At 41.4% G+C, this 25,087-nt stretch overlaps 1 long non-coding RNA gene across 1 annotated transcript in view; it reads left to right on the forward strand.

The window, feature by feature from the left end:
- The window catches only part of LOC145985673 (uncharacterized), a 678,988-nt gene that overhangs the window by 253,329 nt on the left and 400,572 nt on the right, over positions 1–25,087 (forward strand). Inside the window, exon 4 of the long non-coding RNA XR_014441427.1 lies at positions 4,079–4,174. This is a non-coding gene — a long non-coding RNA (uncharacterized LOC145985673). The remainder of the gene's footprint in view (positions 1–4,078; positions 4,175–25,087) is intronic.

The following is a 25,087-nucleotide window of genomic DNA, read 5'->3' on the forward strand; positions in this document are numbered from 1 at the left end:
CTTCCCTTTACCCCTTTCATTACATGCATTATTGCACAGGGAAGAGCTTTACCTTAATATAGTTATTTCCGAATTATTGTAGAGACTGCCGCCGAGAGCCCTCTCCTTTCTTCTATCGCCAACATTCTGCAGGCAGAAATGCACAACAAAGCAAGCCGTGCAACAAACAAAACAAAAATAAAGATTTGCATTGTGTTATGACATGAACGTGTGTCCGACGAGAACATAAACGCAAGTGGACATTTAACCGGCCAGCTCTCTTCGGAACGCGCCGTGGACAAAGGTTCCACCAGACGGCGTGCGTTCCGACTGCAATAAAACCTTCGACTCAATTATGCCCGCTGCGTATCCAGCCATTAATGCAGCCATATCGTACGTGCCGCAGCCATCTTGTACACGCCGTCGCGTCGGTTACCCAATAACCCTGGCAAGATCCGTAAGAAGGAAAGTTCACGTGCTGGAAGACCTTTTACCTCGTGACTCGAGTTGTGTTTGCAGAGCGCTCATTGCCTTTTTTGTGCGTTTGGTCAGTCTTTCTGGCCGCCTCGGTGGCCAGGTGCGTCGAGTGGTCGGCTCGCGATCTCGTCTGCGAAAGGTGGTGACCCTTTCTTTACGTCGTACCCCCTGAACTGCACTTTGCAGACCAGGGAGGTTCTGGCGCGTGGACCTACAGCCAGGCTAATCCTCTGTGGGGCTCATGTTGTATCATCCCTATACTCTGTCCCAGCTAACTGTGGAGCAGGCAAACGAAAACAAGTCTTTGCGCAAGTACTGACGCGAGACGGCTCCACCAATGAGCACGTAAGAGGAACGGAATTGCGTGGAGTGGGGGAAAGCGACTGCAGCTACCACCCTTCTCAGCAGCATCTACTGCTTCGCTCTGGCCACTCGATTTCCTTCGCTTCTCTGCCGTTATGCGCGGCCTTGCTCCACAGTTAGCTGGGACAGGGTATACATGGTTGTGATTGTCCATTCATCAATACGCTACGACAACAGGGGTCCCGGGTTCGGATCCCTGCCTGGGCATGGGCATTCCTTGTGTGTCTCTTCAACAATTTCATCATATCATCCTCATTTTTCCGATTAGTCCGAAGTGGTAGAAATGCAAAGTAAAATAAACCAAGTCGATCAATCGCCATTCGCCCTCATCGACGCGATTAGCCAAAGTGGCAGAGAAGCAAAACAATCATATTTTTTTTATAAAAGCCAGTGGCAAGTGTCAATATTCGTATTTTTGTTATCTAGCGTCGCCTTTTCTGGTAATTTTGACTAATCGCGACGATGAAGATGAGTGATGATGTTATGAAATTTATACAAGGACTTCACAAGGGACATCCGGGCACACACCGGGATTTGAACCCCTTTACCTCCGCAGCGTGGTATGTCACGTCATTACACGTGGAATGAAAAACTAGAAGACACACTAAACATATGCGACAGAGTTGTCACCAAAAGTGCTTGAGATATATACGCAGAGGTACCAGAAACGTAACTCAGCTAAAATAAGATATTTGCTAGGATATTTCTTAATTTACATAACTAAAATAAGGACAATGTTCTCCAACTGCACTGTTACCATTAAAAAAAATCTTCTCTTCCACCCATACCTTTCAGCTCCAAGGAAGAATATTACATTTTGCAAGAAAAACAACGTTTATTCTTTGCCCACAATAGCCATGGTATGCCATCCTTCGTTTGTAGACATTGTTCACATTACATCTCGCAGGGTCAGGTTTACAACCGCGATCGTGAAAGCAGAAATCCCAGACGCCCCAAACATTTCATCCACAAAAAGTTCTCTTTTTTGTTATGGATGCTTCATCCACATGGTTATCTTCGCTTGCACCGCGCTGAATGAGGAAGATTTGAAAGATGATATCCAGAAAATCCGTGAGCTTCTCTTCTTCCTCGTTTGTATGTCCTCTTCCTTGCCTGATTGCAGTTTCTTTTTCGCTTTCTCTTCTTCTAAGCTTTCTACCTCTCCTTTCAACGGGGACCCCCAAAACGATGCTGTCTGGAAGGGAAGACAAGGACGCTATTATCATGGAAAGTTCTCCTGGTTCGATACACATCGTGTTGCATGATGGGCCTTGGTGTCATCTTCAGACATTGGTATGGGTGCTCTCAAGGTTACTTCCATGGGCGAACCCACCGCTAGGAATCGTGAGGCCCTTTTCGTCTAATTTCGCTTGTTTTTGTGGCCGGAAAAGATGTTTTTGGACGATCAGCTAGCGACAGCCTTAGCTACTTTGAAATACAACTAACCACCAAACCCAGTGGCGTATGCTGAGTCTAAGATATGGACTAGTTATGGAGAAAGGTGGAAGTCTAGGCCATTCTTGACGTCTTCAAGGAAGTCACGTTGCCATCCCAACGGTAGTCAGGTTGCCAACTCCTAAGAACTCAGGTTGCCAACTCCTAAGAATTCAGGTTGCCAACTCCTAAGAACTCAGGTTGCCAACTCCTAAGAATTCAGGTTGCCAACTCCTAAGAATTCAGGTTGCCAACTCCTAAGAACTCAGGTTGCCAACTCCTAAGAATTCAGGTTGCCAACTCCTAAGAACTCAGGTTGCCAACTCCTAAGAATTCAGGTTGCCAACTCCTAAGAACTCAGGTTGCCAACTCCTAAGAATTCAGGTTGCCAACTCCTAAGAATTCAGGTTGCCAACTCCTAGGAATTCAGGTTGCCAACTCCTAAGAATTCAGGTTGCCAAGTTCAGACTCGCCATTATCTCCTTTTTGAAATCAGGTTAATTCACACAGTTTCTAAGAGATTTCTCTTCAGTATTTTACTTTCTATGCCTCAGGCTTCGCAGATAGCCTAACTAGCCTGGAATATACGCTCCTAACCAAACCTGACCTGCCTAACCTATTTACATGCTTATTTCTGCTATTATATGCTTCTTATGTGCTTTTTAGTACCATTATTCACTGATCGTTGCTGTCCTGGGTTCAAATTTTCCTATCGAAGGAAAACAAATTATATTGCTTTATTTATTAATAGTGTTAAATTCAATGTATGGCATTGTTTGATTGATTGAATAGATTTATTTTACTTCGGATTTTTCCTAAAGGAAATCGGTAGGGATGGAAAAGAGTATATAGATCTTGCTCAGGATAGCGACAGATGGAAGGCCTGTGTTGCTGCAGCCATGAACCTTGGGGTTTAAGAAGGCTAGAGAGTGCGTTAGTTAGTTCTGCCACTTTTGGTTAATCGTGAAGATGGGGATGTGTGATAATGTGGATGAATGGACACTCACAAAGAACACCCGTGTAGAGATTCGAACCCGGAACATCTGGCGTCGGACCATTCTAGTACGGAGGTCGGCAACGTGCAATGTTAATTGGAAATTATCCATCTATACTTATTCAAACACTACGTTTTAAGAGAGAACATCTTATTACCGGTGCTGGGGATGGAACCTACGGTGATTTTACTACTAATCCGATGTGCCAACTCTTCTGTACAGTTGAAAGCACACATAGTTCATTCCGATAACTGCAAGATTGCAGACAAACAAGGCTTTGGCGTATGGACTCACGATCAGTATAATCCTTTGTGGGACCTGTGTTGTGGCACACATATGTTTGCGATTGTCCCTTCATCCATTTCATCTTTTCGCCATTCATCCGTATCGTCACGATTGTCCAACACTGGCAGAAATGAGACGTTACATAAACTAAATCAATTAAAAATTATCTTTTTCATTTTCTACTAGATCAATATATTTTTGCTTTCAGTATCCTTTTAAGCTTAAGACTTCATAATCATGGATATGGTATTGATTGTTAACAATGGGGGACCAATAGGAGTATAACCTACGCTCATGACATCTTAAGTCACTTTCAGTCTTTGGTTCCATGCATATACGTAAAAAAAGGTAAAGTGTTCCCCTGTGCATAGCACCACGCCATGAAGGCGTATAGGGGGTGTGGGGGTAACGCCCCACACTTTCTTGATCCGGTCGTGAGTGGGGGTGATGTGATCAGCATCACGCCCCTGACCGCCTTTACCCCCCAGGGTTTCCCCCAGGTACCCATGCATATACGTAACATTTTATATTTTTGTCTCTTGCAGGTCCCGATTTGACACCACTGGACAGACACGACTCAACAACCCACCACAAGTTGCCGTTGGAGGACCTCCTTGGGTGCGGTTGGCAAGTCTCCCAAGGTAAGTCGGCGTTTGTAAAACGATTTTTTTTTTGGTTGTTAATTTCTGTCAACGTTACAAATTAAATTAGCGGCGTGCGTCTCCAAGATTGTGCCCGGAGGGAAGCAAATGAAGGGAGAACAAGAAATGACTCTCAAAGGAACAAAAAGGAGCAAAAAAAGCACGATCGGAGATGAAAGAGGTTTACTTTGAGATGCGTGATTATTCTGTGACACGCTACCTCTATAAAACCATGATTTTTTTCCAAAATTGCGCATTAGAATTCTGAATCCTACATCTCTCGAACTGTCCTTGGATATTTTTTACTTGTATGCCCCGTCATCCGCGCAGACAACAATGGATAGACTCCCAAGGGACAGAAGACAAAGTTGATATTGGGTGGCACTTGCCCCTTTCGCAGCGACAAAAGGCGATCGGATTTTTTTCTCCCCTTATTCATTCGTTGTAATTATCTCATTGTTCGCTCGTAAATTGTTTCTGTCGAATGTGGTTGTAAAACAAAAAGAGCGCCATCTGGGAGAATGTAATTGAAGTTGGCGAAATGAAGACGCTGAAGCTTCGAATACTTTGGAGCTGAAGTGAACTGATCTATTACGACGTAACAATTTTGCGGTGCTTGTTCATAAATTTTGGTTGAATTATTTTGTACTTAATTTGTTTTTTGTTTTTTCGTCTACTCCCTGCGCAAGATCAAAGATACTGTAGAAAATGTTCTCTCCAATATTCAGGCAGTAGTTCTGCAAGCGCAAATCTAAATTGAAATATTAACTCAATACAGAAATCTGACGTAACACCAGTATTCACAATCAGCATTCGGAAGTAGCAACATGCGGCTGTACTCTGTCACAGAGTCTGTTAAGCAAGTAAAAGAAATCAGCTCCTCTGAGCACGTAGTGACTCGAGAGAGTTCGACCAGTGAAAACACGCGAGTAAGAAGAGGAAACTCGGCTACAGCTACCAGCTGTTTTCAGCAGCGCGCACTGCTTTGCTCTGGACACTCGCCTTCTCCCCTTTTTTGCCGTTATCCACGGCGTTGCGTTGCTATACAGACTCCCGTGACAGACTATAATTTTTATTGTAATTTTCCTCCTATGTAGAGTTTTTAAGTCGTCAGTTTTGACGGCAACTTGACATTCATGCTGAAATATGCTGCATTTTTAACAAAACAATATTTGTAATAAACTGCAAATTAAATTTGATCCAGATTAGACTGGATATCACATGACGTGACCAGAAAGGAGGAGGAGGGGAGTCCACACACACATTGAATACAAGAAAAGATTGCAAACTACAGAGCTGACTGTTAAATAAACAAGGCATACCCTCCTCTCTCTCATCACTCTTAAGAAATTTCTCGCCCCATCTTTGTGGAAGTATATACCCTCGTATAATATTGGAAGTTTAACTTACATTAGGCAATTTGCAAAAAATAGTGATTTTTGAAAAGTTTCATTGCAGGGAAGTATTATATAACTGTCTACATGTGCAAAAGTGCCATATTATGAACCGGAATCTGACCCAGCACCCTCCCCCTCCCTGCTACCGAAATGAAGTCGTGAATACGCTACTTGATCAATCCATATAGTCCAATATTGCAGTTTTGAAATAGTCCAATATCCATGGAATGTTTAGATGCGAAATATTCGTTTAATTGATGTTGTGGATGAACTTTGGTAAGGGTGGGAATTTCAGAAGATTTTCATGACGCGGTATCCGAAACCAAGCTCCTCTAACAAGAAACTCATATCATGCAGGACAAGATTCATCATAACCTGCCACATTTGAAGTGGTTTTTCTCAAGAAGCAGGAAGACTTCATTTAAGCCCCTTCTATCTCCCACACGATCCGCTTCTGCTCTTTCTAACTACACACACACACAGGCTTCTCTTCTCATGATGCTAATCTTCTCCGCTGCCTTAGAGATCGACTTACATGTAGAGATTGGAGAAACCTCAAAACTTCAACGCAGACGTAGAAGGGAACATCTGTTTAATTTCAGAAGCCCGGTGGCAAGACGCTTGAATTTTTACACTTTAGTGCTTCTTCGGATTCTGAGTAAAATCTCGCGCATATCCAGCAACCAGGAGAATGTAATTTTCAAGTCGGCCAGTAGTGTTGCCCACGAGACGAGACTTTGGCCTGTCTCGTCTCGTGGAAGTCTCGTGGAAATGCTGTCTCGTCTCGAAAATATTCGTTTGTCTCATGACACATGGTCAATCTCGTCTCGTCTCGAATTTTTAAAAGCCTGTCCCGTCTCGTCCCGTGGACAACACTATCGGCCAGGAATTTATTGGTCTCCAGAAAAGTAAAACCCACATCATTCGTTTGTAAGAAATCAGGTTTTATTCTATTCAATTATGTAAATTTGATTAATCGATTTGGTTATTCTGTCGCTTTTGACTAATCGTGACGATAAGGATGATGGCGGTGAGATGAAATTGATGAAAGGACAATCACAAGCAAACATGTACGGGATATAATACAAGTCCCCACAGATAATTATACTGGGTGAGTGCAGACGCCAGAGCTTCGTTAGCCTGCAAGAATGCAGTCCAGGATGCACTCCGTGGAAATAAGTTGAAACTTGAATGCCTTGAAAGAAGACCACTCCTTACACCCCCCCCCCCCCTTTCTATCAAAAATCCTGTTCATTTCTAAATTTAATCGGTTTAGCACACACAGAGCACGTGACTTGTTGATATCTTAGACGTTTTTGTGTAAAGTAAGCGTTTAATGAACACTAGTGAATACCTTCGCTGCTGTGAGCTAAAAATGAACATCTCATAATTTATCTGAACATCAGAATTATTGGTGGCACGAAAACGAGATGAGTAAACATGGCTTATACTTATTCGTGCAAAGTTGGATTGGAACACATAGAGCATAAATGCAGACGCCTGTTTATATATTGTGTGCTATAGGGTATTAGTAATGGTGGTTTTCCTCCATTGTCACCAATACGTCTCGTTGTTATTTCTGGAATCGTTCTAGTTACAGTATGCTGCACATACGTTAGTATGTAGTCTGTCACATGCGTGCTCAAAATAGGATGTGGAGGGAAACTGAAACGACAACGACCTCTGTTGGTGCAAATTCCACTTAATTCAGTGACGAAAGCCCGCCTTCCATAGAAGACGGTGTAATTCGTTACATGTTTCTTATAGATCGTCATCGACATTGAGGAAATTGTACAGAAAAGTTGCAAATCAAGCAAACTCCACTTTTCAAACAAGCAAGATATGTTTGTCATCCAGACAAAACAGACAACAGAAGTCGCTGAAATTAGAATAAGTTGTCTCCCAGTTTTACATGCGTGGTGGCAGTTATGTAACAGACCTTGCAGCAATCTTCGAACCTGTTACATTCACCAAGAAGCTTCAGAGAAAGAAACGAAAAAGAAGATCGGAAATGTCGGCGACTATTTGGAGTTTACCATTGAAGACCTCCATGCCCTGCAGCCACAATGGAATTCCTTGTTTCACTCCAAATCTTCGGTGGGGTAAAAAAGATAAAAAGAGAACTTGTCTTCCATACGCCAATTCATTCACAAGTGAGCGACGCTTCAAGATAATTTGTGGAAGTTAAAAGTGTCTCTTTTCCCCAGACAGACCTCCTCCCTTCAACTAACAAGCAGCTCAATTGCTTCTTGGGAAATCTGCAGGCAGACACTCTGGGCTATCAGGTGTTCAAGCGACCTTGAGAATCCATCTAATTGGGCTGGAGCATAAAGGGGTAAAAAAAAGCTTTATACTTCTACGTTGGTTCATGAGACCAAATTAACTTGGGTGAAACTTTGGGAGCCCTCAGGGTTAGGAGTTTGCATGGCAAACCTTACATCTCTTCTCCCCTTCTGTATGTTTTTTTGTTTTGAATTTGTGGATTGATATCGTCGGTCCTTTTGCCTAAAGCACTTTCTCTCATCAAGGTTCGATATTCTTAAGGTGCCAAATGGTTGAACCACAGTGTAAAAAAAAGAAGAAACATGTAATTTACATTGTTGCTTCTTATGAGAGATGATGCCTTAGCAAGCAATTAAATAAGATGAGATACTTACAGAGGCCAGCACGTGCCTTCTGAAGAAGAGACTCGCTCCTCTCTTCTTACGGGAATGGTACCCCACCTTGAGAAATACCTTGGTAATTGCTTGATGCACGAGATAGTTAGCAAGTGTAATGACGGCTCTTGCGCAACGTTCGCATGTTATGATATGAACATCACGTGGGCGTTTGCGAGAAGGGTGTAATTAACTTATCTCTTTTTGGAAGTGTCCAGTGAGTGGTCCTGTAAGAAGTGGACGATATGTATCGTTGGCGGCGAAAATGTATTGTGTTAATTCCTTCATCATCTTTAACATTACTGTCGTATCATTATTTTCCATCCTCCCTGTAATATTCGTTATTGCCTCAATAATTTTGTATATTCTCTCTACCATATGAGTTAACAAAGGCCAATTAAGAAAAAAAATGTTGTTAATATACCTTTAATTCTCATCGTCTACACCTGTACTTATTTTCCAATTGAACTAATATGAAAATTATGAGTTATAGTTACAGATCGGTAAGGTAACTCTCAATATACCAAGAACATTAGGTGTAACGTTCTTACATTTTCCTGAGGCGTCAATGTACAAAGAATCTTATGTTCAGCTAACTTATCTTCTTCTTCGTGACAATTGTCAGAACCCTGAAGAAAAAAGAATGTTACCCTTAATTTATATCTAATTTAATTTTTCGTTACAGTAAATTGCATTAATTATTGTGAAGGACTGATATAAATTAGCTGCTAGCTACAAGAACGCGATGATTTCAAACTCAAGTTGAAAAAATTATCAGGGCGCCACCTGTCCTGGAGTTGGAAATCTTGGTTAAGTACATCTATATTCATTTAATTGCACTTATAATCCTCTACGTCTCTTGTTTCCCCTTTAATACCAAAGAAGTGAGACGAGGATTGTCTTATCGGCGCAGTGGATGATCATATATTAGGTACTTAAAGTATACAATTGGAACTTAATATTCGTTTACCAATATTTATTACAAAACATATTAGTACTTATACTTTCCAAATACAATTAATTCAACAGAAATGTCTATGGATTATCTCCCAGTTAACCTAGTTTCATTTGTCCCATTTGATAGTCAGCAGTCGGTAAGTAAAGGCTACACGAGTCAGAGCAAATCGCAACCCAGCCCAAATCCCCCCCCCCCCACAGCCAACATGACCCGGAGCAATCCACCAAAAAATCTAAACTAAAACAATTTCCTTTTCTTGCACTTTTAAGAACTTAAAATAAATCAATAGACTTTAGGTAAATTACACCCGGCCATGAGGGCCTATAAAGGGCGATAGACTGTAATGCAGTATACTCAGCCTGTCCAGCCAGTGTCCAGTACGTCAGAAGTCTCTCGTAGTCGGCAAGGATCTGCCACGCTAAACTTCTCGCTCGACCAGCGCAGAAGCCCAGCCAATGGCAGAACCTTCCAGAGTCACCTGTCTGTTGAGTCTACATCCGTCATTTATGAGCAATATTACACTATGGGCTTACACACTGTACCATCAATGGTTGAAATATGATAGCTCTGGATGTACTGTCTTTTTATGTACGTACTGTAAACCCACTTTTGCTTGTGACTGTACGTCTAGGATTGTTACAAATTGCATCTGGTTGGCCACGTTACACACTTTCTGCCACCATTGCAAAAGCTTGCTCACATCACACTACAGAAAATACTAGTATTCTGGTGAAGATTCCAATTGATGTTTGCCGGTTCTACCTTGCCCTTTTTCTCCATTCAACTTTCCTCTTGTCGAATGCTGTTGCACAACGAGCTGATTAACAAGAGCTCTGTCATCTGCTCGTCTCTTCGGTGGCTTTCGGGTGCGTAAGTCGAAAACTCGGCAACCTTTGTAGAATTTCCAGAACCTTTGCCATCTGCGGAAAAGGCAATAATTACCATTGCTGTTGAGCTTCGGAATTTATGGCGGCCCTCGAAGGATGTTTGTATTTTGCGTGTCTTCCTCTGTCGCAGACAAAAGAACGGATTTCACGGCATTTGGCTTCACGTCCCACAATGTCCTGATAGCGAGGTATCTATCTTGCGTTCTTGTTGACAGAGCGTATTTAGAGTGGGCAAGTGTTCTTACTGCAGCTTGCCCCCGCCCTCACACCCCCTTGTCGGGCACACCCTGTTACGGAAAGAAAAGCCAGAATTCTCTTGGTAACAAATTGGCGCCATTGAGGCGAACGTGCCCCTATGGTTGTTTCTGCAACAATTGCGTCAGGTTTGTTGTAAAAAAAGCATTGTTGCGAAGATTTACAACGTTCTCGTCAACTGACTGAAGAGCGGGTGTTAACGTATTACGCCGATTCCTCCAGTTCTGTGTGGACCGTAAGGCGGGAGAATCGCGTTGACACAGACTCCAAAGACAAACAAAGGTGTTAAACGTAATGTCCAGCCTGTGCGGTGCCTCTAACGACAGCGGCTGTCCTTAGAAGAATCTAGTTGTCTAGCTGTAGACACTTCTTGCAACGGTCAAGAACAGTGCCAACGTCCGTCGAGTGTTGAAGAGGATCGCTTATTGAGGAGGATCCTTTATTATATAGGCACATGCCCAAAGACAACCAAGGTAAAAGGAAAATACCATTCTCGGATTTCAGGATATCTTACTCCTACTACCAGGAGGACCCTCAGAGCCTAACCTTATTAACTTCCATAGGGCCCCCCCTTTTGTCTGGCGTTTCTCCCTCTTCTTGAACAGATGTTACCTATGGAGCCCTTTTGGAACGCATGCGCACACACGCGGTGCTCAATTCTCCTTTTCAATCTCCTCCTCTTTACAGCAGATTTTCCATTTAATTACCTTTCAAGTTGGACCTTACCGCGTTGCATGGACGGGGCCATGTGTTCGGTCATTAGCCTCGGGCTGGGGTCAGCACAATGGTCGCCCCGGCAGTCATGGTCACTTTGGCACACTTGGGAGAGTCCGGACAGAACCTGTATTCAGTTTCGAAAAGTGGAAGGGTCCCCGAGGTCAGGCGGCTTTTTAAAATGTTATTAAAACGGTCGATTGTAGTGTGTCCGGTTCGGACTCTTTCCATAAAATAGAGGGCAGAAGAATTTATGTGCGTTCGAAATTGTATGCCGATTCTTTGCAAAGAAATGTGTGGGCTGGCAAGCGGAGAGGATGCCATGGAGAAGATAAAATGAAACGAAACTTTCTTCCGCAGTGCTTCCAGTTCTATATCCTAAAAATAGATGCCGATGACTATTTAAGTACATTTCTTACAAATATTTTATAAAGTATCCCCACTGAGAGTCATAAAGAATGATTGTATTTGAACTGTGGTTCGGAAAGTAAGTGCTAATTATTACTTGTAGTTTACCAGTTTTAAATATTTTATATATATTTTTTTTAAAAAAAAACCTTACATCTGCACTAAGTTTGTATTTTTGGAATCTTTCTATTGTTAGAGTTCGCCCGCTATCTAGCGTGAGTCATTGGTGTTAAGCTATAAGCCAATTTATATTATTTAATATTCTACTATTACATTCAATATTTATTGAAAGAAATGCATCAAAGGGTTCCGGGTTCGATACTCGGCGGAGGCACATAGTGTTCGGTTCCTACTTTAAACTGTAGGTCCAATCCCGATTAGGTTATTTGTGCATAAAAAGGGTTTAAAACAAAACTCAACAATGAATCCAAATTATAATAATAATGTTATCTAGTAACCATGATTGGAACATTTGATCTCTGGAATGCGAGTCCAAACACCTACTACATCTTGTCATTGCAGTCAACAATGTAATGGTTATTAACTTATTTTAGATAAGTGTTCGTATTGTTAGTCCCTTTCTCCATCTCTATTTCTTAATTGGTTCTCTCTCTCTGTGTAGGTAAACAACAGTTTTCCACCCACAAAATAAAACTATCCCCACTTCCTCGATTTTAAAAAAGCTACTATTCTTCGTCCATTGTAAGTAAGAAGTAAATGTAATTAAACCAAGGACCTTGAGAGAAACAGATGCCTATTGGTTCAACGGAACGGCTCTCATCAGAATCGACCAATAGGATTTCTTGTAAGACACCCGCATTTGTTTACATCGACCTCACTCTTTCAGTGGATGGATTTGGAACAGGCCCACATAGCAATTCCCCCTGTACTTGAACCGCGTTATGAGTGCACGAATATGTCCGCCACATAATATTTACATCAACCACAGCACTTATTACGATTCAAGACATGACCACAACGCGCCAATGCTTCAAGGTTGTAAAGACACCTTCATAGAAAATATGATTAATATATCTAGACCCTCTATCTGAAGCTGGGCGTTTCCTTCAGAGCAAATTGTAACAGAATATTTGCACGAACCACCCACATTGCGAAAATGTATAATTTATTGAAGTAAACGTGCGAAAATGGCGTGACTGAGTGGTCCGTAGATATTACAAAGTTACAAATTACACTCCTAGCATCGGTTGGTCATTACAACCGGTCTACTTAACCGTGCGTAATGTGAGAATATGATACAGGACAGAAAACGTGTATTTGTGTAGAAACTTCGTTCTATATCTGCTGTAAGAGATGTCAACATGTGTTGGTCTTAGCAACCGTTCAACATGATATATGACATGTCACTCGTACGCTGACAGATGTGGATGATTTAGTCTCGGGAAGTACAGTAATCTAGAGCTCCGTTGCAGCAACAGGCGGTAGAGTGAGATTATTTCCGTAACAGCTCTGGCCGTTCTGCGCTTGCACCTTGGGAGCGAGTCATAACTCCCGACGCCTCCAATCAAGAAGTGAACCGCTGACGTCATCTCTACTCTGCGCCTATAGCTAACTCTATTGCTCACGATGTACACTGCTCGTAGGCTCGCTGGCTAGACTCGCGCAGTCAGCTGGAGATGTTCTGAATGCACTCGGACTTTACTAATTGCTTCCCGTTTTGGATGGACACAGACAGTGAAGATGAAATGGCTGTAGTCAGGGGCAACCTGGGCGACTGCCCGGGGGGCGCAAAACCGAGTCGTCCCCCTTTAGTGGCGCCAAAACGTTACTTCTGGAGTTGTTTTTGTAGGCAAGAATTGATGAGTTGCTGCTGCGTACCACAATAAGTATATTTCAAAAGCTGTTATTTCGATTCCATTATTAGGAATTAAATAAATACATACCTATAATACGCGTTCTTGAACAGTACTTAAATTTTGTAAGAATAGTTCCCTTTTGGCCTTCCCGATGGGGCAGTGGTATCGTCGTCACCTTGTAATCAAAGGGTCCCGGGTTCGATACCCGATGGAGGCACATGGTGGTTCGGATCCCACTTTAAACTGTAGGTCCAGTCCCGATTAGCCATTCTGTGCATAAAGTGGACTTAAAACAACAATTCAATTCAATCCAATTCAATAAGGCCCCCTTTTTTCATTAAAACGATGAATGTACAACATTATTATTAATATTATTTTCGAGGAAGCTGGAAACTAGGAGGATCCGGGTAGAATTTTTTTGGGTGGGGGGCAAAGTTTACACTAGGAGGCGCCAAAAATCCACCTCGCTCGGGTGAAAATTTTATCTTGAGCCGACCCTGGCTGCAGTTTGGGTGTGTACAAAAAATACGCTGCGTAACATCCGCAGCTCCCAATATACTGTAGAGTAGGATTTCGACGTCGCGTGGAACATGTAATGAATTGGGTGTATAGTCGTATTTGCGCGCGCGTGTGTGTGTATGGGAGAGGCTTAAATTATATGAAAAGCGGGAGGTATTGTCAATAATCTTCTGGGAGAGTCGTACAGTACCGGCCGTCCTACAGTATCGGACATTTGACGCTACATAGCAGTAGTTCACGGCAGTAAGAGGGAAGGGTACGTATTCGCGTGCGCTATAGTTCGGGGTCACCCGCTTTCACGCAGTATTGTGAGAGCTGTGCCAGTGATGCTGTGAAGAGTCATGGGACTGCGTGTGAGAAGATATTTCTAGGGCCCTGGTATTCATGTTCGAGGTAAGTGTTTAATTTTATTGTCAGATTCAGTTTATCGGTATTCTATAAGGATACGAAAACCGGCAAATAGTTTAGCAAATTGATTATAAGCAACGTGTAATCGGATCTTTTTTACCACCTGATGATCGTACGGTATCGGCCAGCGAAGTGTCGTCCAGTATCGACCACACAGAATTTCGTACGCACCTACTGCTGTCCTGCTTGCTTTTGTTTTCATAGTAAGATGGAAGACGAGGAGGGCAACGAAAGAATTAAATGGACTGAAGAGGCCATGAAAGAGGCGCTAAATGAGGTAATGACAAACAAAATGACAGCAAGACAAGCAGCTAGTATATTTTGTTTACCAAGAAGCACATTAGGAGATAGATTGAGAAAGATTCACCGTGGTATGGATGTGGACCTGACACCTCAGATGGGCAGATTTAAGAAGACGTTTGATGACAAAATGGAAAAACAATTACTTTCGTATATGAAAGACTTGGACAATAAGTTTATGCCCCTCAGTAAATAAGAAGACAACTTTAGAAACTGCACAATGCATAATTTGTCTAGAATCCTTTGAGGAAGGTTTGGTTCAGTGTACCGAATGTGGAGTTTGGCACATGTTGAATGCGTAGACCAAGAAAATATTTTGTATTTTTATGACTATTGTAAAAATGTGGTTTGAACTCTGTTTTAACGGACTTTATTTCCACATTTGTTCACTACCATACCTGTGTACACAGAGTTCACAGTTTCTTCATAAAACTGAAGCATTTATCAATAGTTACCACCACCTAAGATTTGAAATATAGACTGGCCGATACTGGACGACAATTTTTCCACTCATTGAAAATTCAGCTTTTCGTTTTTTGCATATATCTTGTAGTTCTGAAAACATTTCATAGAAATTAATCCCGTGTTCCTTAAAGTATGCATTGAGGTATCGTATTGCTATGTTCAATCCGAGTATCTCCTAATTCTTTATTAGTTCTAATCAATAAGCTTAAGGTGGTCGGTACTGTACGACTCACCAAGTCATAATTCACCTTAAGTGACTGAGGAAAACTGTGGAAAAATCCGTTCCCAACATAGGGGAGCCCCGCACCTCCAGCTGCAAGGGGGGGGGGATGCTTGGGAGGGAACCACAAAACAAAATGGAAAAATATGAAATGTAGCAAAATTTTAATATTCGTGATATTTCAAGAGCTGAATTCAACTACTGAAAATAATTTTGAAGCAAATTTCCATTTTTGGGGGTGGGGCTATGTTCCTGTTAATACTAATAATTTTATATAACCACTCTCCAACGACGTTTAACGCTTCGTCGTGTATTAAGAAACCTTTACAGATTGATTTGCTTTATTTTACTTTGCTTTTTGTGCCACATTTGGCTAATTTGCGAAGATGTTTATGAGTGTTGAAATTGATGAATGGACAAACATCCATGCCCAGGCCGGGATTCGAACCCGGAACCCCTGGCGTCGTAGCGCGATGTGATAACCATTCTGCCACGGGGGGGGGGGGGGTCGGCATGAAACCTTTTAGAACAGGACTCTACTTCACCAGAAGGCTATCACCACTGATCAAGCCCAGCTGCCTATCAACCCTTAAACACAGATATCCATGCTTAGCGGTTAGTAAACTGACTACAACTATAACAATATTGTGAAACCTGTAAGTCTAAAGCAATTATCATCATTATCATTGCACTACTTTCGTACAGAGTGTTTTTTTTTAAAAAATATTCCACTATCCAGTGATCGAAAAATCTTCTTCAGAGCTAGGCGCCAGTTCTGAAAATCAGGCGCCAGGAAAGCACCTACTAGCAATTGTGCATACTATAAGAAGCTGATCCGGCCCCCGTGGCAGAGTGGTTAGCACATCACGCTATAATGCTAGGGGTCCCGTGTTCGAATCCTGGCCTGGGCATGGATATTTGTGAGTGTTCATTCATCAATTTCATCATATCATCATTCATCACCATCTTCGCAAATTAGCCAAAAGTGGCACAAAAAGCGAACTAAAATGAAGCAAATCCATCAAAATCAATCAATCTATAAGAAGCTGAGCATCACTATTCAAGACATCGCTAAATCATGTGAGAAAGTGGGAATGAGGGGTTTGGGAACAAAGAGTAAGAAATTTGTTACTTATTCTATGGAATGTTTACAACATTGATAAAAAATAATTTGCGAACTTTCGCTGTACTGCAATTTGAACTTAGAATCTTCAAAATTTCGTTAATGCAACTTTAAAAAACGGCAATATTACAGCAAAAGATCACAGTCGCCAGGCTGAAATTTTTAGTCGCCATGCCGACCTGGCGAACGGGATTTTTCGAGCCCTGCCACTATCTGTTTCGTTGCTATTTCGACAGAAGTTGGTTGTTAATAAGGAAATACGGAAAACTGTCAGATTTCCTACCTGATAATATGCTACAGATAGGAGCGAGCAATGATCTCCTGACACTGTAATATGTCTTTGGAACATTAACTTGCTTACCCATCTCACAACAACTACCTTGAAAACCACCCCACTCTGGTGTCGCATATAGCAACTACCGACACTTTCTTTTTGCACTCTGTCGCAAATAAGTCGTTTACGCCGGGACTTTGAGAATCTCAATTAGCATATATCCGCAACGATAACTCTCCTATCATATTTAAAAGTCTAGCCGATGCAAATGAGCAACATGTGGAAAGAGAACAATGGCTAACAGCTGCTCGCTTTCTTCACCGCTATGAGGTTTCATAATTTAGCCACTTGGAGGTTCCACGTGCTATGTTTTTCTCGAACAGGGCCAAAATTTGCCTAAAAAAAGGGAGAGGCTGCCGGGTAACCCGTTTAGAAAGAAAGAGAAATATGACTTTTCATGTGAAATGAAACATATGGCGGTACGTCCAGGGCAGTCGGAGTCGAAATTTTTGCCCGCGTTTTGTGCCTCAAGGAATCGGGTGAAAGGAGAGTTTCGTAAGAATACCAGCAGATGGCAGCATACAGTTCTGACTCTGATTAATAGTCTTCAGAAGTTTGTTCCTAAAAGTCAAGTAATGAGATATCTGTAATGTATTAAAGAAGTTTAAGATGCCGATTATTTTTATAAAGATAGATTTATAAAGAGAAAAATACAAATATAAACCGTGCAAATTCGTTATTCACGCGGAATAATAAATTAGAAAAAAGTTAAAAATAAACATTGAAATTTCTGAGAAGTGGATTAAGTGCATTAAGTGGATACACACTGGGAGGCAGTGTTTCATAGACTTGATTATCTGCACGTGGTAGAATATGGCAGTTAAAAGTAATGTGCTTTTTTGGCAAGGAGACAAGGCCCCTTTGGCTTGGGGTAATAACGTCATACGGGGTATTACCGTCAAGTGCTCGTAAAGAACGTAGTTGGACGTTCACTCCTCTTGAGATCGTTCGCTGCGGGACGGCCTAGATTCGAATCCGGCTCTGGTCGGAATTTATTCGGCCTACGTATAGGGCCGGTGGCAACCCACCATCGTGAGGACATTGGGGAGCTTCGAATGAGTAAGCGTAATCCGGTCCCGGAAACCCACTATAACGGCTGGGGATACGTCGGGCTGACCCCCCGACTATTCCAATACTGGTTGCAGATCTGCACGCTTAGAGGTGACGAAGGAAAGCGTGGGAGAGAGACCGGCAGTCGGTAGGTAAGCCAAGGACCTTCAGGGCTGTTGCGCAAAGGATTATTATTATTATATAATAAGTGAGCCGGGGTAATAAAAATATGTACAAACTGTATACCCGAAAAGGTGCTTGAAGCTATGGATAGTCTTCTTCCACAATTCTAACGGCAGATATCTTCCCAAAGAAGAAGGATTCCGATTCGATTGGTAGTGCATCTTCATCAACTTCTACTGGAAACTTACGAGAAAGTGTATGATGTGCAATGATGGATTATATTCATGAAATCTGTATTGAATTAACAAAAAAGAAAAAGAAGAATTTGTGTGCCTCACCGAACTTGATTTCTAACGTTCAAGACCGAAATTTTTACTCTCCAATAATATTATAGTAAAGATTTGAAATGAATGCTTCGCATTTCATTCGCAACCTTTCCTCGAAAAATCATAATTTGTAACCTGTACAAATTATTGATATTTGTCCGAACTCCACCACAACTATATAATACTATTGATTAGGATTTAATATTGTTGTCCTTAATTTACTATCAATTTAAGAACTTGGCGTTATTAGCCCTTACCTGGTGGCGTTATTACCCATATTAGTTGGGTAACATCGCCCGTTTGCAACGTTTTCTTTAAAGTTCCCTACAACATTTGCTTTTCGATTCCAGCTACCCTTTTGCTTTTCTGGGTGTACTACATAAGATATTCTACATTACCCTGTGCTTGTATGAGAAAATTAACTTTTATCAGTATAAATACTATTGCCATAATCTTAACGTGGCTTGGGACCTTATAAAGTTTGCCTTACCTGCACAAAAAAGTATTATTTTTCAAAGCAAAACGAAATACGTTTTTAATTTGTGAGAATTATATAAAATATGTATTTTCCCGGAGTCTAGAATTTAAATGTCTAAGAAAAATGCCATGAAATCGATTTCTTTACTCTTGTATTTGCATCATTCTCGTTTAATGTCACAGTTCTGCTACTTTTGATTAATCACGGCGATGAAGATGATTAAATTGATATCGAAGCTCAAAAGCAACACATTCCCAGGCCGAAATTATATCCTTGGACTGACGCAGCACACGCAGTAAAAAGTGAATTGGAGTAATGGTGGTCTAACATATGCATATACGAGGGACGTTCATAAAGTAAAAATTGTTGTTTCTTATTTGCAAGCTTGTTTCAAGAACTTGCACGGTGGGGAAGCCTTAAGCTATCGGATTGGTACACATTCCGCGCGTAGTAGTTCTCCGGAACACCGCTAGAGGGCCAGAAACCCAAGATGGCGCAGCCCGTTGAGCCAGCTGAAGTTTGAGGTGATGAACTTGAACTCCATGATGAACTTGTGGTGGTGTACGGACGGAATACTCCATCATATGACACAGTGGTAAGATGGCATAGAAGGTTTCAGTGTGGTGCAACAAGTATCCAAGATGAAGAATGCAGGGGCAGCCTTCTCTCTCGGAGGAACCCGGAATTGTGAAGCAAGTGGAGTCCCTCGCGCTCGCAGACCGTCGTATTACCATTGCAAACATTGCAAGGAAGGTGAACATTGGTAATGGATCAGTATTTAACATAATACATAACGTAATGCTGACGAAAAGACTGCAGCTTCTCCACGACAACGCTCCCCTCCCATTCTGCTCAGGAGACCGCCACTCATGCAGCCACATTTGGTTTCGATATTCTCCCTCACCCTCCGTATTTCCCGGACCTCGCACCCATCGAATTCTTCCTCTTTCCAGAAATGAAGAAGCCCCTACGTGGAAAGCATTTCGATGACGACGATGACGTCATTTTTGCGGTGAATGTCTTCCTGGACAGCCAGACACAGGACTTTTACAACAACTGCATGAGCAAGTAGGTACATCGATGGGAGAAGTGTGTCACTCTGGATGGAGTTTATGTGAAGAAAGACTGATTCATTCACAAAAACTCGTGTGCTTTACTGTATATTTTCTTGGCAATAATTATTACTTTATGAACGTCTCTCGTATATAATACAGCCTGTTTCGCTTATAGGGATCGAGAATTGATAGTTTCAAGTGTAAATAATGGTTTGTTAAGTAAACTTTGTACATACTTTGATGTAGAAATTCTCCGAGTTTAGGAAAATGGTCAATGTTACTCGATGTGTGCGCCTTTCAGACATCTAAACGGTATTCAAGCGCCCGCCAAGTGTTCTGGACGCGCATTACACATTGGCGTGAAAAAAAAAAGCATGTGTATTCACTATTGGCGCATACCCTCGGAAAGTTTATGTATCTTGTAAAATGAAAATTATAACAATATCTTCCTTGGTTTTTAAACGGTAAGTATTTATTTCTCGATCATGGGTGCCGTAAGGAATTTTGGCAGGAGGGGCTAAACGAAAAGCAGGCATGTTTCATTTGAAACACAAAGCCAAATATATGAACCAATTTTAAAATTATGAACCCATACCTCTTCCTTTACATGTAGAAGTCGACATAACACAGATAATCCCGGAGAAAAACGTGGAGACGATTCTCCTCGGTTCTCTGCCGAGGAATGAACGTTTGGATCACTTTGCACTTTTAGTCGGCAAAAGATTAACATACACAATTCTGAAGTCAACCATTTATTTATTTCGAACACACGGGCACATGCGACATGGTTGATCATAAACCATGTCTTCCCGCGTCGTATTGTGCTGAAAGCATGGTTGCCAAAGGTCCAGAACCGTATTTAAATTGATCTGGTAAAAAGGTTCCTGGACCGAATTGAAATAGATAAAACGGTTCTTTACGGTCCAGAAACCATTTACGATTGCTGATTTTTCTCCTGGACCGGAATCGAATTTATTAAAAATTCCTGGACCTTCAAACAACCCTGGCTGAAAGAAAGATCTCTCGATAGAGCACGCTGTAGCCGGTTCAGTCATTGCAATCTTTGCAGCAGTAGCTACTGAAGCGGTATGAATGACGTTTTCGAATGTTGACAGAATGAGGGAATCTTTGTTTGCTTTGGTCCACTTAAAAAGGCAGCTTGTAGCCTCAGCTTCCAGCTTATCGAGTATATAGGAATGCACAGTTGCCAATTCTGTTACCAACTTGCTGTACTCGTCGAATGACAATAGTGTGAGGTGTTTAGGTATGAAAATGAAAACTTCCAGACAATGCTAGTTCTCGGGTGAAAATCGTATGGCAGCAATAAGTGAATCGAGTACTCTTCTACACTTTCTGATGGGCAATTTTCGCGATACTGCTGTCGTGAAGTGCAACGAGGTCATTTTGTCACCACATCAATGTGGTCACAAATTTGTTGAGCTCGAACGTAATATCTCTGCAAATTTGCTGTCGACATTTTCCGGAGGGCAAGTGTCCCCCTTGCCCTTATGTGGCGGCGCCTATGTTCTCGATCCCTCTAAGTTGAACATGCTGTACATATATACATATCCTTCCCTCTCTCCCTGTTCACCTCGCAACAGTTTGGTATGGTAGAGCATCGTTTCCTAAAGCTTCCACAAGCTCAGTGTTACATTCAATCTCTCGCATTCCTTCAACGGAGAACTGCTATATTCACATAAGAACGCTGTTCACACCGGGATTCATTAATCCTGCACGACTGTTAAACTCGCACTTACTGCACACATCCCTCAGTTCAATGTCTTGACAGCCACTGCCATCTAGTGGCATCACAATACATTGCATGTGTCTCCACTGTATATTTTAAAATTTATTGCCTGACCCGCATCATCGTGGGAAAAAATGATTGCCATGACTTTTGGTAACCCTCGTGTGTGTGTGTGTATATATATATATATATATGCAGGGTATCCGAATTGAAACGCCCTAATTTCAAATACTTTTATTAAGCATAATATACAGGCAAGAACAGTGAGGTATATGGTAGCTTAGCTGTGGAAATTTTAAATAGGTAATGAATAGTAAGGATTCGTTTATTTTGTATCGTTCCAGGGGGTGAAAAGTGAAAATTACAACCAATGCTGAAAAAGCGCAAACTGTGTGGTGATACGCAGAATTGGGATCAATTATGGCAGTTCAACGACGGTTTCGTGCAGAGTATCACAAGTACCCTCCCGATGCCAAGATAATCAAGGCGTGGAAAGCAGCGTTTCTAGAGACAGGATTTGTCGCTAAGAGGCATGGTGGTGGCCGATCACCAACACCAGAGGAAAACGTTCAGCACATTGCAGATGCATTTGCACGAAGTCCCAAGAAATCCGTTCTTATGACGTCACGTGAGATTGCTCTCCCAAATTTTGTGTACGAACGGATTTCTTGCAATAATGGACCCCGTCCGACAATATCCTCTTGCCAATATTAGACCCCCCTCTCCCAAGCTCCAGCAGCTAGATTTCACCTTTAGTCGATCTCCCTCGGCCAATCTGTGACCGCGGAAACTTTCGCTGTCACGGTACAAATCGTTAATGGCGGGTTGTGCCATACGTCAGATTTCTGTGGTCATTATGAATGCCTGACGCCTCCTTGCGGGCCCGAAGGTTGAATATGAACACAACATCTGTTTCATGCGTGATTTTCCTCTCATTCCCAACCGCCCCTACCACCAACGGCAGCAGGACAGTGGGCCCACGAGAGAGTGGGAGGGATACATGTGTGATAGACCGTAAGAGGATGGTTTCGAGAGATACCGAGCTTGTCTTGCATATTAACAAGGCATTTGTCAAAGATCTAACAAGGCACCCCAAGAGCCTTGTACACGTCTTTCTCTCCTTCGGTTGCAACATCAAAGAAGATATACGTGATAGCCGAACATAAATTGCTCAGGAAAAGGCAATAACTAGCTAACAAGGTTTCCACGTAGGGGAAATGTGTGATACCACCAAGGTACGGTATAAAGTTGGCCGCGGAAGTATAGATGGAGCCACTGTTCTATGTTGGAAAGAAAGTCGGTCGTATGTTTGGTTGATATTATGTAACTGCGTAATGAATATATCTGATGTAAATTATTGTGCGCCGTTGAAATAATGTAACAGTTGTTTCTATCAATGGCTCGCCTTGTACGATGTTCAGACTGATTTTTTAAGTCTCTTAAATTAAGATTGTATAGTGTACTTATGTAATAACCTTATTGCGAGAGGGAGAGTCCAACTATATCCAAGTTAGTGCGTAGTTAGAGATCGGTTAGTTCAATAAACTACCCAGCCTAACTATTGCCTATTTTGGGGGAGCAGGAAAAGGTTTATTAAGCTCTTGCCTTGACTCATTCTCACCCAAGAGGTCGGTAGGTCTCGGGGCTTGCTCCAAATTCATACCTTCCTGGAGATGAGGCCTGCTCGAAAAAGTCCAACTATAAAGATCAATTCGCAATTGAAAACAATTTGTTAGTTTACTAATCTGGCCAGCTTATATGTTTGACTGAGGGGTGATAGGAGCAGGGCTAGTTATAAGTAATCTCCTTTATTTCATTCTCTTTAATGATCTTTAGGTGCCTGGGCTTGCTCAGTGGTGATGGGCTGATAGCTTCACAGAGACTCAGTGCTACTCGAAAATAAACATAAATCCATTGTCTAAAAGGCCTGCTTAGGTGGCGGAGTGATTAGTACAGCGCGTTACGATGCCAGAGTTCGAATCTCAAACTGGGAATAGGTGTTCTTTGTGAGTCTCTTCATCATATTATCATTCATCCTCATTTTGGCGATTAGCCAAAAATCGTAGAAATGCGAAATAAAATAAACCAAGTCAATCGCTCATGGTGCAAAAATATGTGACTTGTGTTTTACAACAATATGCCACTAACAAAATATTTGTGTCGAAGACGCTGTCACACATGGTTGAATACATTGGCCTCAACCGAGTGAAATGATGATATTAACAAACTGGTGTCACGCTATGATAAATGCTTGAATGGATATGGCTAATATGTGGAAAAGTACAGTAAGGTGTGTAGTTTCTGTACTATACTTTTCTTACACACGTGATTTGTTGTTTGTGTTTTACACCAAAAAGTTCCTTTTTTCCTGAATAACCTTTGTATTTTTAAGAATATGGATCAATAATGGCTAAGATCAACCTTTAATTTTCCAAGATCAATTCTAGGATTCTTCCTGTGGGTCGTTTCACTTATGTCAGTACATTGCTTGAATTTGTGTCCTAAAATTAAAATAACTGCACATGGTCATTTCTTTAAATGCACTCAAAGAACCAAAATAATACGAATCAATGACGTCACCTTTCAGTGGGAAAAAATCTCACCTGAATGTAGAATAAATTACAGTTGTTGTTGTTGTTATATATCACTAGAAAATAAACTTAACTCTCTAGCCTTCTTAAACCCGAAGGTTCATGGCTGCAGCAACACAGGCTTTCCATCTGTCCCTATCCTGAGCAAGATCTATATACTCTTTTCCATCCCTACCGATTTCCTTTAGTTCCATCTCAACGTTGTCCCTCCATCTTCGTCTTGGCCTTCCTACAGGTCTCTTACCATCAGGTTTCCCAACAAGAATCCTGTAAACTCCTCTTTCTTCTCCCTTTCGTGCACCATGGCCTGCCCACCTAAGTCTTCTTGATTTAATTATTCTAATAATATCTCGACATGAATACAAATTATGTACTTCTAAATTATGTAACCTTCTCCACTCACCTGTCTCCTCATCCCTTTTAGGTCCAAATATTTTTCTAATATTTATCTTATTTTCAAATACTCTCAATTTATGTTCCTCTTTCAATGTAAGGGACCAAGTTTCACATCCATATAATACTACAGGCAAAATTACTGTTTTGTATATTTTAACTTTTAGTTTCTTTGATATTAAACGAGAGGACAAAAGTTTATGAAGAGTGAAGTAACATGCATTTGCTGAATTAAGCCTGCTTTTTATTTCCTCTTTAATATAATTTTCATTTGTTAATATTACTCCTAAGTATTTGAATTTGGAAACTGGTTCAAACGAGTTGTTATCAATAATTAGATTTTGATTATTACCTAACACTTGGTTTCGGCCTGTAAGCAAATATTTAGTTTTCTCTTTGTTAACTTCCAAACCTATCTCTTTTGCAGTTTTGAAAAATATTTTAGCATTATTCTTAATTGTATTTATATCATACCCCAATAAGTCTACATCATCTGCATATGCTAACAACTGAGTCACATCATTTAATTTTAGTCCTTCTTTAGTTTCTTTTACCTTCCTAACATCATATTCTAAGGCAAAATTCTTAGTAAAAGGTTATCAATCTATTTTTATTCTAACATAACTCAAGTACAGGTTGTAACAAACTTAAAGAGAAAGATAGATTTTTCTTAGAAACAGGAAGTCTT

The sequence above is a fragment of the Lepisma saccharinum genome, chromosome 3 (genome assembly GCF_977018435.1).
Source record: "Lepisma saccharinum chromosome 3, izLepSacc3.1, whole genome shotgun sequence".
In the NCBI taxonomy this organism is placed as follows: domain Eukaryota; kingdom Metazoa; phylum Arthropoda; class Insecta; order Zygentoma; family Lepismatidae; genus Lepisma; species Lepisma saccharinum.